The 13,587-nt window shown below is 36.6% G+C and overlaps 1 pseudogene; it reads left to right on the top strand.

Moving 5' to 3' along the window:
- Positions 1-626: 626 nt before the first annotated feature.
- Positions 627-1,358, top strand: LOC116763310 (annotated as a pseudogene).
- The last annotated feature ends 12,229 nt before the right edge of the window (positions 1,359-13,587 follow it).

Below are 13,587 nucleotides of genomic sequence, written 5' to 3'. Positions count from 1 at the left end.
AACTTAAATAGGAACTATAATATGTTGATATAATTTTGAATTACCTGAGTTATTTTATTTAAATAGTGCCTCATCCTTTCTCAGTTTTCTAGACTTGATTGTTGGGGGACTTCAATGGAAGAGGAAATTATGCATATTATCCTGTTAAGTAAAATAAAAATGTATAACATAATACTATTTCTGTCAATGGATTTTAGACAGTTGGTAGTTCAGGTTTAGTAGCAACATATTAATTCATCAGTTTTTTTTTAACTTTCCTACATATTATTCCTTAACATCTGGAAAAAATTTAAAATCTATCATAGTAAATACTGATATCTAAGAATGTCTTTTAAATTTGTTACCAAAATTCTTTTGTGTGCCTCAGTGTGTTAGTTTTATTATGCCCATGAATAGATTAAATCTGTATACTTAAAATTAAAGACAAAATGGTACAGAACTCCTGAACTGTGGAGTTTTTAACTTTATAAACTACCAAACATACAAACTGCTATCAACTGCCTTTTGTATATAAGATCTGTAAAAACTGCACTCCTTATAATAAAGCCCCAAATCCTCCTCTCTATGACTAGGATAAAACACTGAATTGAGACATGGTTAATGTATTAATTTGATGAATAGAATTTATGCTAATCTTACTCAATTTTGACCGGCAGCTGCTTGCGGGGACATTGAAGAGGGGCAAGAAAATCAAGAAACCTGGAATTGTTTTGCCATTTAAATGAGTATTCCTAAAAGGTGAAAAAGTGGAGAAAAGAAAGCCTAGCTGAATGTGACAGAAAGACCTGGACACAGTGGTGCTGTCCCTGCCAAGCGCACCAAGCCCCACGTACTGCTGAGCCAGTACCCAGAGAAGGAAGTGAAGCGCTGAGGTTAGTTAACGTACAATATGTACCAGGACACCTGACTGCCTCAAGTAGTAAGGAAATCCTGAACTTCACTGACGGTGCAAAGAGCCCACCAGCTCTCCAAGCACGATGCTGTGACCAGCCTGTCCACCTACAATGTCCAGCTGGCCCGGAGGGACAAGGAGAACACCAGCTCAGGTCCCATCCATGACACTGTCTCTGTCTCCAACCTCCAGTATGATGCCTTGCACCTGGTGGGACTGAAGAGCCCAGGACCCCGGCATTTCTTCAGCCCGAGTCTGTCTGTGGAGAGCTCCAGAGGCCTCAGGAAAGGCTTCGTGTCCGAGAGCAGAGTGGGGCCTGTGGAGGCCAGCTGCCTGGTGATCCTGGTTCCTGTTCTGCCAAGTCTTCCACATACTTTATGTGGAGTCCACCATGGACTTTCAGGGCAGAGCAATATTGGAAGGTGTCTCAAAACCTACCACCACTTCTGTTCCATCACAAAAATGACTGGTTCTCTCACAAAAGTGAACATTAGAGGATCCCATGAAGCTGAAGCGGGCACCTTCCTTGGTAAGTGCACGCACAGGTGGCACCTTGCCTGGCCTCCTGCGTATGGACATCGCCAAGTGCCCTGATCACCAACGAGAGCGCTCAGAGCGCTGGACCCCTAGCTGCTGACGGCCTCTGCACTGACACAGTACACCCGGCTTTCCTCCCAGAAGACCCAGCAGTTGGCCGCCCTGGGGCCCCAGTACCGCAAAGGGCCTCAGTCCAGAGTTTGCCATCCACAAGCGGCAGCTCAATGCAGACAACCACAAGTTCCTGCTGCTGGGGCCGAGGCCCCTCATCCTTCAAGAGGACAGCTAGTACTTGGAAGACTTCCTGGAGACCATCAGGGTGATGGACAGTGACTGCATGCATCATCACGGTAGGGGCAAGGCCTGGGTGCTTTGCCATCCCCACCCACCCCCTTAGTCTTGGCCCATCCTTCCCAGGAAGAGGTTCCTGTGACCTCTGTGCATCCACACTTCCTATCCCTGGGCTGGGCTGGGGGCTGGGCAACAAACTCCAGGCACAGATGTCCCTCTGCTGTTAAGGAGCACTTTTATATTGAGAAACAATATATAAAGCAATATAAAAAAACTCATTTATGATCATATTAAACTAAACTTTGCAGATATTTTCATTTCCTGCTACATTGACTGAAATATTCTTTCTCCTGCTGCACTATGTAACTAAACATTTTATTATTGGCTCAATCTATGATTAACACCAGAAGAGATTCCACAGAGTGGAATAGACATAAAGTGTATCTACTCTTCTTTGCTGAGATTCCTTTCTGCATCAGAAAATTTGTGATAATTTATCATCAGAAGATGATGGGCCCTTTATTGATACTTTCATTAAAATCTACTAAGGATTCTTTTTCTCTCAAATCAAGCCAAATGGCTTTAAGAGAGGCAAAACTGTTATTCCAAATGGGCACTGTGTGTGTCCCTCTCCACAAAAGGCCATTCTCCAAATTTTCCAAATTTCCCTGAAGGCAAGGAAGGTCATGGCTTGGGAGAAATGATAGATAAATGAAATTCATAACGAGGCTCCATACTCCTATGCCTTTACTCAAGACTGCTAGAAAATTATGTGACTCATTAACCTCTCTTACACAGGGCATTCTTGTTTTTATCTGTACTCTTCACTTGTACCAGCAGATCCCCAGATTTATAAGTTTGAAAGAGATAGAAAGCTGAGTAAAACTGCTAGTTTTTTTAGTTTATAAACAATTGTTATTTCTTCTTCTGATATTATTTTCAGTAGATAATATCAAGTGCTCTGGACACATTTCTTTCAGATTGAAAAAAATAAATAACACACACACACACACACATATATATATATATATACACACACACACATACATACATAGATACATGCACATGTGAGATAAATTTCTATTTTTATACGGTTTTGAGTTAGGAACCTTGTTTCTTTAATATTGAAGTCTTTCCTCTGTAACTGTTTATTTTATATTGTCATTGCAAGTAATCTAAAGGACTGATTTTCAAAAATTCCTCTGGGACAACACTAAACGCACCAACATCTGAATTATAGGGGTCCCAGAAGAAGAAAAGAAAAAGAAAGGATCTGAGAAAATATTTGAAGAGATTATAATTGAAAATTTCCCTAACATAAGAAAAGAAATAGACACCCAAGTCCAGGAAGCAGAGAGAGTCCTATACAGGATAAAACCTAGGAAAAACACACCAAGACACATACTAATCAATCTAACAAAAATTAAGTTCAAAGAAAAAATATTAAAAGCAAAAAGGGAAAACCAAAAAATAATATACAAAGGAATCCCCATAAGATTATCAGCTGATTTTTCTGCGGAAACTCTGCAGGCCAGAAGGGAGTGGCAGAATATACTTAAAATGATGAAAGGGAAATACCTACAACCAAGATTACTCTGTCCATCAAGGATCTCATTCAGATTCAATGGAGAAGTCAAAAGCTTTTCAGACAAGCAAAAGCTAAGAGAATTCAGCACCACCAAACCAGCTTTACAACCAATGCTAAAGAAACTTCTCTAAGTGGGAAACACAAGAGGAGAAAAAGACCCACAAAAACAAACCCAAAACAATTAATAAAATGGTAGTAGGAACATACATATCGATAACCTTGAATGTAAATGGATTAAATGCCCCAACCAAAAGACACAAGCTCACTGAATGGATACAAAAACAAGACCCACGGGCTTCCCTGGTGGCGCAGTGGTTGAGCGTCCGCCTGCCGATGCAGGGGACACGGGTTCGTGCCCCGGTCCGGGAAGATCCCACATGCCGCGGAGCGGCTGGGCCCGTGAGCCATGGCCGCTGAGCCTGCGCGTCCGGGGCCTGTGCTCCACAGCGGGAGAGGCCACAACAGTGAGAGGCTCGTGTACCGCAAAAAAAAAAAAAAAAAAAAAAAACAAGACCCACATATATGCTGTCTACAAGAGACCCACTTCAGACCTAGGGACACATACAGACTGAAAGTGAAGGGATGGAAAAAGATATTCCATGCAAATGGAAATCAAAAGAAAGCTGGAGTAGCAATACTCGTATCAGATAAAATAGACTATAAAATAAAGACTGTTACAAAAGATAAGGAGGGACAGTACATAATGATCAAAGGATCAATCTAAGAAGAAGATATAACAATTATAAATGTTTATGCTCCCAACATAGGAGCACCTCAGTACATAAGGCAAATGCTAACAACCGTGAAAGGAGAAATTGACAGTAACACAAAAATAGGAGGGGACTTTAACACCCCACTTACACCAATGAACAGATCATCCAAACAGAAAATAAATAAGGAAACACAAGCTTTAAATGACACAATAGAGCAGATAGATCTAATTGATACCTATAGAACATTCCACCCAAAAGTGGCAGAATACACTTTCTTCTCAAGTGCACATGGAACATTCTCCAGGATAGAGCACATCTTGGGTCACAAATCAAGCCTCAGTAATTTTAAGAAAATTGAAATCGTATCAAGCACCTTTTCTGACCACAACACTATGAGATTGGAAATCAATTACACGAAAAAACCAGAAAAAACAAAAATATATGGAGGCTAAACAGTGAGCTACTAAGTAACTAAGAGATCACTGAAGGAATCAAAGAAGAAATAAAAAAATACATTGAAACAAATGACAATGAAAACACAACAACCCAAAACCTAAGGCACACAGGAAAAGCAGTTCTAAAAGGGAAGTTCATAGCAATACAATCTCACCTCAAGAAACAAGAAAAATCTCAAATAAACAATCTAACCTAGAGAAAGAAGAACAAAGAAAACCCAAGGGCAGTAGAAGGAAATAAATCATAAAGATCGGAGCAGAAATAAATGAAATAGAAAGAAAGAAAACAACAGCAAAGCTCAATAAAACTAAAAGTCTGGTTCTTTGAGAAGATAAACAAAATTGATAAACCCTTAGCTAGCCAGACTCATCAAGAAAAAATGGGAGAGGATGCAAATAAATAAAATTAGAAATGAAAAAGGAGAAATCACAACTGACAATGCAGAAATACAAAGGACTATAAGAGACTACTACAAACAACTACATGCCAATAATATGGACAACCGTGAAGAAGTGGACAAATTCTTGGAAAGGTACAACTTTCCAAGACTGAACCAGGAAGAATTAGAAAATATAAACAGACCTATCACAAGTAATGAAATTGAAACCATAATTAAAAATATTCCAACAAACAAAAGTCCAGGACCAGATGGCTTGACAGGCAAATTCTATCAAACATTTAGAGAAGAGCTAACACCAATCCTTCTAAAATTCTTCCAAAATATCACAGAGGGAGAAACATTCCCAAATTCATTCTACAAAGCCATGATCACACTGATACCAAAACCAGAAAGAGATATTGCAAAAAAAGAAAATTATAAACCAATATCACTGATGAAAATAGTTGCAAAAATCCTGAACAAAATGCTAGCAAACAGAATCCAACAGCACATTAAAAGGATCATACACCATGATCAAGTGGGATTTACCCTGAGGATGCAGTGATTCTTCAATATACGCAAATCAATCAGTGTGATATACCACATTAACAAATTAAGGAATAAAAACCATACGATCATCTCAATAGATGCAGAAAAAGCTTTTGCTAAAATTTAACACCCAATTATGATAAAAACTCTCCAGAAAAGGGGCATAGAAGAAACCTACCTCAACATAATAAAGCGCATATATGACAAACCCACAGCAAGCATCATACTCAATGGTGAAAAACTGAAAGCATTTCCACTAAGATCAGGAATAAGTCAAGGATCTCCACTCTCACCACTCTTATTCAACATAAGAGTTTTGGAAGTTTTGGAAGTCCTAGCCCCAGTAATCAGAGAAGAAAAAGAAATTAAAGAAATACAAATTGGAAAAGAAGAAGCAGAACTGTCACTATTTGCTGATGACATGATACTATACATGGAAAATCCTAAAGATGCCACCAGAAAACTACTAGAACTAAGCATAGAATTTGGTAAGGTTGCAAGATACAAAATCAATGCGCAGAAATCTCTGGCATTCCTATACACCAGAAACGAAAATCAGAAAAAGAAATGAAGGAAGCAATCCCATTTACCATTGCAACAAAAAGAATAAAATACCTAGGAATAAACCTACGTAAGGAGGTGAAATAATTGTACTCATAAAACTATAAAACACTGATGAAAGAAATCAAAGATGACATAAACAGATGGAGAAATATACTATGTTCTTGGATTGGAAGAATCAATATTGTCAAAATGACTATACTACTCAAAGCAATCTACAGATTCAATGCAACCCCTATCAAAATACCAATGGCATTCTTCACAGAATTAGAACAAAAATTTTACAGTTCATATGGAAACACAAAAGACCCTGAGTAGCCAAAGCAATCTTGAGAAAGAAAAATGGAGTTGGAGGAATCAGGCTCTCTGACTTCAAACTATACCACAAATCTACAGTAATCAAGACAGTATGGTACTGGCACAAAAACAAAAATATAGATCAATGGTACAAGATAGAATGTCCAGAGATAAAGCCACGCACATATGGGCAGCTAATTTACGACAAAGGAGGGAAGAACATACAACGGAGAAAAGACAGCCTCTTCAATAAGTGGTGCTGGGAAAATTGGACAGCTACATGTAAAAGAAAGAAATTAGAACACTACCTAACACCATACACAAAAATAAACTCCAAATGGATTAAAGGCTTAAATGTAAGACCAGACACTATAAAAACTCTTAGAGGAAAACACAGGAAAAACACTCTTTGACATAAACCACAGCAAGATCTTTTCTTCACCCACTTCCTAGAGTAACGGAAATAAAAACAAAGATAAAGGAATGGGACTTATTTAAAAGCTTTTGCACAGCAAAGGAAACCATAAACAAGACAAAAAGACAACCTTCAGAATGGGAGAAAATATTTGCAAATGAAAATACAGACAAAGGATTAATCTGCAATATATACAAACAGCCCATGGAGCTCAATATCAAAAAAACAAACAATCCAGTTAAAAAATGGGTGGAAGACCTAAATAGACATTTTACCAAGGAAGATATACAGATGGCCAAGAGGCACATGAAAAGATTCTCAACATCACTAATTATTAGAGAAATGCAAATCAAAACTACAACGAGGTATCACCTCACGCCAGTCAGAAGGGCCATGATTAAAAAATCTAGAAACAATAAATACTGGAAAGGGTGTGGTGAAAAGAGACCCCTCCTGCTCTGTTGGTGGGAATGTAAATTGATACAACCACTATGGAAAACAGTATGGAGTTCCCTTAAAAAACTAAAAATAGAACTACCATATGACCCAGCAATCCCACACTGGGCATATACCCTGAGAAAACCATAATTCAAAATGAGTTACGTACCACAATGTTCATTGCAGCACTATTTACAATAGCCAGGACATGGAACCAACGTAAATGCCCATCTACATTTGACTGGATAAAGAAGATGTGGCACATATATACAATGGAATATTACTCAGCCATAAAAAGAAACAAAATTAAGTTATTTGTAGTGAGGTGGATGGACCTAGGGTCTGTCAGGCAGAGTGAAGTAAGTCAGAAAGAGAAAAACAAATACCGTATGCTAACACATATATATGGAATCTAAAAAAAAAAAAAAAAATGGTACTGATGAACCTAGTTGCAGGGCAGGAATAAAGAGGGAGACATAGAAAATGGACTTGAGGACATGGGGTGGGAGCGCGAAGCTGAGGCGAAGTGAGAGTAACATCGACATATATACACCACGGAATGTAAAATAGTTGGCTGGTGGGAAGCAGCAGCATAGTACAGGGAACTTGGCTCGGTGCTTTGCGATGACCTAGAGGGGTGGGATAGGGAGGGTGGGAGGGAGGCTCAAGAGGGAGGGGATGAGGGGATATGGGGACGTGTATGCATATGGCTGTTTCACTTTGTTGTGCAACAGAAACTAACACAGTATTGTGAAGCAATTATATTCCAATAAAGATCTATTAAAAAAATATTCCTGCATTTCTGTTATGACATTCTATAACACTTTCATGTACTAGTGTGAATCACGCAGAAAATAGATTTAAAGAAAAGTACTGGTACCATATGTACTGCAATGCCATGACAAATTAAGCCATGGCCATAGATGACACAACCTTGTCTAACCCTAAAAGGAGAGTCATACACTGCAGGAGAGCTTGAATAAGACCCTGTGTTCAGGTCAACACAAAATCATCTTAACTATTAGGAAATAGGTTCAAAGATCACAGTCAATTAATGATGACAGAATAACATCATTGGTCATTTACAGAGGACTGCACACACTGTGTTAGAATGTCAAATTGAGTTTTTATTTAGCATTTTACTGTATTACAAACGAGTTTCTCAATTTTCTTAAGTTTTCTTAGTTGCAATTTTCATTTTCTCATAATTTCTTGTTTAGTAGTACTATTTTTGGAAGAACTGCAATATTTAATTTAGGCCATTTTACTACTAGCATAATCAACCCATGAAAAGATTTTGAAGTGCAATATGAAAAATTCCTTTCAATAAATAAAAAAACTCATGAAATGTATAAACTGAGGAAGAAAATGTTAATGAAAACTTGATTGCTTGAACAAAACGTATGAAAGTAAAAATAAACTAAAAAAGGAGATAACTTTAAACCTTAAAAAATCTTCAAGCAGACCTAAAATAAATAAGACATAGAGGACAAATGCAAAGCTTGGACTTGCAAATACACAAGAAATCCCAACAAAAACCATACATTTGATCATGAAGATAAACCATTAACCTACAAACAAGAAAAATCTTACAACACCTATTCACTGACTAGAATTCACTAGTATTACATTAGGATTAACAACAAAGGGACAGCCAAACAACAAAATCTTCCAACTTAGGTATTTAATGCAAGTATCAGGCAAAAGCCAAATATGTATTTTATATAAAAATGAAATCAAAATAGAGTTTAAATTTTTTGAAATAAAACTTTATTGCAGAGCTTATGTGGAAATTTACAGACTTAAATATCTTTATTGAAAAATAAGAAAAAACTAAAATAACTCACAAAGACATTAACTCAAGGAGTTAAAAAATATGACGAGATAAACCTTAAAATTAAAGAAATATGAACATATATTGACACGAAGGAAAATCACAGGGTATAACTCATCAACAAAACCAAAATATTTTATCAGAAAACCTGTATAAATTAAGCAGCTGCATAGATATTTATGAACTAAGAAAAGGGTGAAAAAAATAAATATTTCAAAAAGGAAAGCAGATAAATGTAAGACAATGAGATTTTAAATAAAAAATTATAAAATGTTTACATTAATAATCTTAAAATAGAGATGAAAGGACTTAATTTAGTGAAAAATATAAATTAAAAAATTCCTGAAGAATAAGTAGAATATATGCATATATTAATAATTTTGTAAGATCATTAAAAATAAACTAAACAAAAATTCAATACTTAGATTTGTGGTTAGGATTAAAGGAACAAACCACAGTTGGTGAGGCCCCTAGGGACTAAAACCTGAAGAACTCCATTACCTCCCATAAGTGAAAGGTAAAAAGAATTGTATTATTGGAACCTGAGAAAAATTCAAGTCTGCAAAATAAATCCCTTACCAGGAGTTGCAGCCACTGGAAGAGGAATGGATCCTGCTAAAATTGGAGCCCTAGAAAGAAGAATCAAGGAAATAAGTACACTTGATTCTCTTGTCAGCCTCTTCCATTAGCCAAACACAAAGAGCAGCCAGAGTGTCCGGAAAAAAGTCATGCGATCAATAGATGTCAGCCTCCCTAGGCCTAGAATAGGGAACGGAAGGGTAGAGAAGTCTCTGAAGCAGCAAATGGAGAACATGTTCTTCAATTGCACAAAAAGTAGTCCAATCAACCTTGAATATTGGTAGGATAAACTTTGGATATGACATGTTCCTTTTTTTTTTTTTTTACATCTTTATTGGAGTATAATCGCTTTACAATGGTGTGTTAGTTTCTGCTTTATAACAAAGTGAATCAGTTATACATATACATATGTTTCCATATCTTTTCCCTCTTGCGTCTCCCTCTCTCCCACCCTCCCTATCCCACCTCTCCAGGCGGTCACAAAACACTGAGCTGATCTCCCTGTGCTATGCGGCTGCTTCCCACTAGCTATCTATCTTACGTTTGGTAGTGTATATATGTCCATGCCTCTCTCTCGCTGTGTCACAGCTTACCCTTCCCCCTCTCCATATCCTCAGGTCCATTCTCTAGTAGGTCTGTGTCTTTATTCCTGTCTTACCCCTAGGTTCTTCATGACATTATTTTTTTTCTTAAATTCCATATATATGTGTTAGCATACAGTATTTGTCTTTCTCTTTCTGACTTACTTCACTACGTATGACAGACTCTAGGTCTATCCACCTCATTACAAATAGCTCAATTTTGTTTCTTTTTATGGCTGAGTAATATTCCATTGTATATATGTGCCACATCTTCTTTATTCATTCATCCGATGATGGACACTTAGGTTGTTTCCATCTCTGGGCTATTGCAAATAAACAAGACGAAAAGACAACCCTCAGAATGGGAGAAAATATTTGCAAATGAAGCAACTGACAAAGGATTAATCTCCAAAATTTATAAGCAGCTCATGCAGCTCAATAACAAAAAAACAAACAACCCAATCCAAAAATGGGCAGAAGACCTAAATAGACATTTCTCCAAAGATGTACAGACTGCCAACAAACACATGAAAGAATGCTCAACTTCATTAATCATTAGAGAAATGCAAATCAAAACTACAATGAGATATCATCTCACACCAATCAGAATGGTCATCATCAAAAAATCTAGAAACAATAAATGCTGGAGAGGGTGTGGAGAAAAGGGGACACTCTTGCACTCTTGGTGGGAATGTGAATTGATATAGCCACTGTGGAGAACAGTATGGAGGTTCCTTAAAAAACTACAAATAGAACTACCATATGACCCAGCAATCCCACTACTGGGCATATACCCTGAGAAAACCATAATTCAAAAAGAGTCATGTACCAAAATGTTCATTGCAGCTCTATTTACAATGACATGTTCTTTCAAAGCACTGTTTAGATTCATTGGATCATATGCTATTTTTAGTTTTACAGTTGCATTTATGAGTAAGATTGGTAGTTGAGTTGATTTTCTTTAGTTTCTTGCTTTATGGCTTTTGATTTTTTTTGTATTTACTATTTTGTATATACAGTATATTACTGTATTTACTGTATTTATTTATTTTCTTTTGTCTCATTGCCCCAGAACCCGTACTTCAATCTTAAACCGTAATAGTGATAAATGCCAGCCTTGTTTGTAATTGTGAATTCATATACTTTTTCAACTTTGAGTATCATGTGTGCTATAAATTTCAAGTAAATAGCTTTTAATAGGGTAAGCAATTTTTTTCTTCTGATAAATTGATGAAATTGCTTTGTGTTTACAGTACATAATGCATACTAACTTTTAGAATCATATATAAAATGATATCCACCAAGATAGGTACAGGCACATAGGCACATTACTGCAATAACATAGTCCTGACTAGAAATTATACACTCGATGAAGTTATTGAAAAATGTTAATAAAGGAGGGGGGATGTCAGAAAGATGATAGAATAGGAGGTTCCCCACTTGTGTCTCCCCAGAGCAATAATAATTTAGCAGCTATCCATGGACAAACGTGCCTTTGTGTGAGCACTGGGATCCAGGTAAGAGGTTATGAAACCTGACAAAGCCCAAGACTGAAGAGAGATACTTTGAGAAGATGGGTCCATACTCTGGTGGCAAACTTAATGACTATGATCCTGGCTACAGACCCAGAAATAGCCTCATTTCCCTATGGATTCAGCTACATCCCTGTTTGGCCTTGACTGTGTCTCTAGTTCCACCCACAGAGGGACCCTGGAGGAGTCATGCATGCCTATGCCACAGGAAACAGACTCAAACTTATTTTATGAGGCCAGAATACTCTGATATCAAACTAGATGGGGCACTACAAGAAAAGAATACCCCTGATAAACATATATGCAAAAATTCTCAACAAAATATAGCAAACCAAATTCAATAGTACATTTAAAAGATCATAGAGAATAATCTAGTGGGATTAATCCCTGGGGTGCAAGGATGGTTCAACATATGCAAATCAATATAAGTGATATACCACATTAACAGAATGAAGGATAAAATGTATATGCTCATCTCGATACAGAAAAAATATTTGACAAAATTCAACATCTTTTCATGATAGAAACTCTCCACAAATGAGGTACAGAAGGAGTATACCTCCTCATAATAAAGGCCATATATGTCAAGCCCACAACTAATATCATACTCAAACATGAAAATCTGAAAGCTTTATCTCTAAGATTAGGAACAAGACAAGGGCACCCAGTCTCACCACTTCTATTCAACATAGTACTTAGAGTCCTAGACAGAGCAATTAGGCATGAAAAATAAAAGACATCCAGATTGTAAAGGAAGAATATAAATTGTCTCTTATTTCAGAAGACATAATCTTATGTAGAGAAAACCCTAAAGACTCCACCAAAAGGTATTAGAACTAATAAACAAATGTATTAAAGTTATAGGATACAAAATTAACATACAAAAATTAGTTGCTTTTCTATACACTAACAACAACTGTCTGAAAAAGATATTAAGAAAACAATCCCATTTACAATAGCATCAAAAATAAAATAAGATAAAATAAATACTTAGGAATAAATTTAACTAAGGAGGTGAAAGATCTGTACCCTGAAAACTGTAAGACACTTTTAAAAAATAATTGAAATTATTTTAAAAATAATTGAAATAAAAAGAAATAAATCAAAAGATATTCTGAGCTCATAGGAAGAATTAATATTGTTAAAATGCCCATACTACCAAAGTGATCTACAGAGTCAATGGAATCCCTTTCAAAATTCTGATGGTATTTTTCACAGAAACAGAAAAAAAATCACAAAAGATGTTGAACAGCCTTTCTTGAGGAAGAACAAAGCTGGAGGCATCACACTTCTTGATTTCAAACTATACTGCAAAGGTATAACAATCAAAACTATATGGCACTGGCATAAAAATAGATTCATAGACCAATGGAGCAAAATGCAGAGCCCAGAAATAAACCCACATGTGTCTGGTCAATTAATTTATAACAAAGAAGCCAAGAATATACAAACGGAAAAGGGAAATCTCTTCAATAAATCGTGTTGGGAAAACTGGACAGCTACATGCAGAAGAATGAAATTGAACTGTTACACAATACACAAAAATAAATGCAAAGTGAGTTAAAAACTTCAACACAGGACCTGAAACTGTAAAACTCCCTTCCAAGAAAGGAAGAAAAAAAATTGACATTGGTCTTGTCAGTGACGTTTTTGGATATGACACTGAAAGCACAGTCAACAAAGCAAAAATAACAAGTGAGACTACATCAAACTAAAACCTTCTGCACAGCAAAGGAAGCAAACATAATGAAAAGGCAGTCTAAAAAATGGGAGGAAATATTTGCAAACCATCAATCTGATAAGGGATTAATATCCAAAATACCATTAGACCTTGAACGATGCAGGAGTTAGGGGCACCAACCCTCAGCACAGCTGAAAATCAGCATATGACCTATAATCAGCCCTACATTTGTGTCATATTATTTTCTCTGCTTTTTGTGTATTG

The sequence above is a fragment of the Phocoena sinus genome, chromosome 12 (assembly GCF_008692025.1).
Source record: "Phocoena sinus isolate mPhoSin1 chromosome 12, mPhoSin1.pri, whole genome shotgun sequence".
Classification (NCBI taxonomy): Eukaryota; Metazoa; Chordata; class Mammalia; order Artiodactyla; family Phocoenidae; genus Phocoena; species Phocoena sinus.
This window is presented reverse-complemented; position numbering and strand designations above follow the sequence as displayed.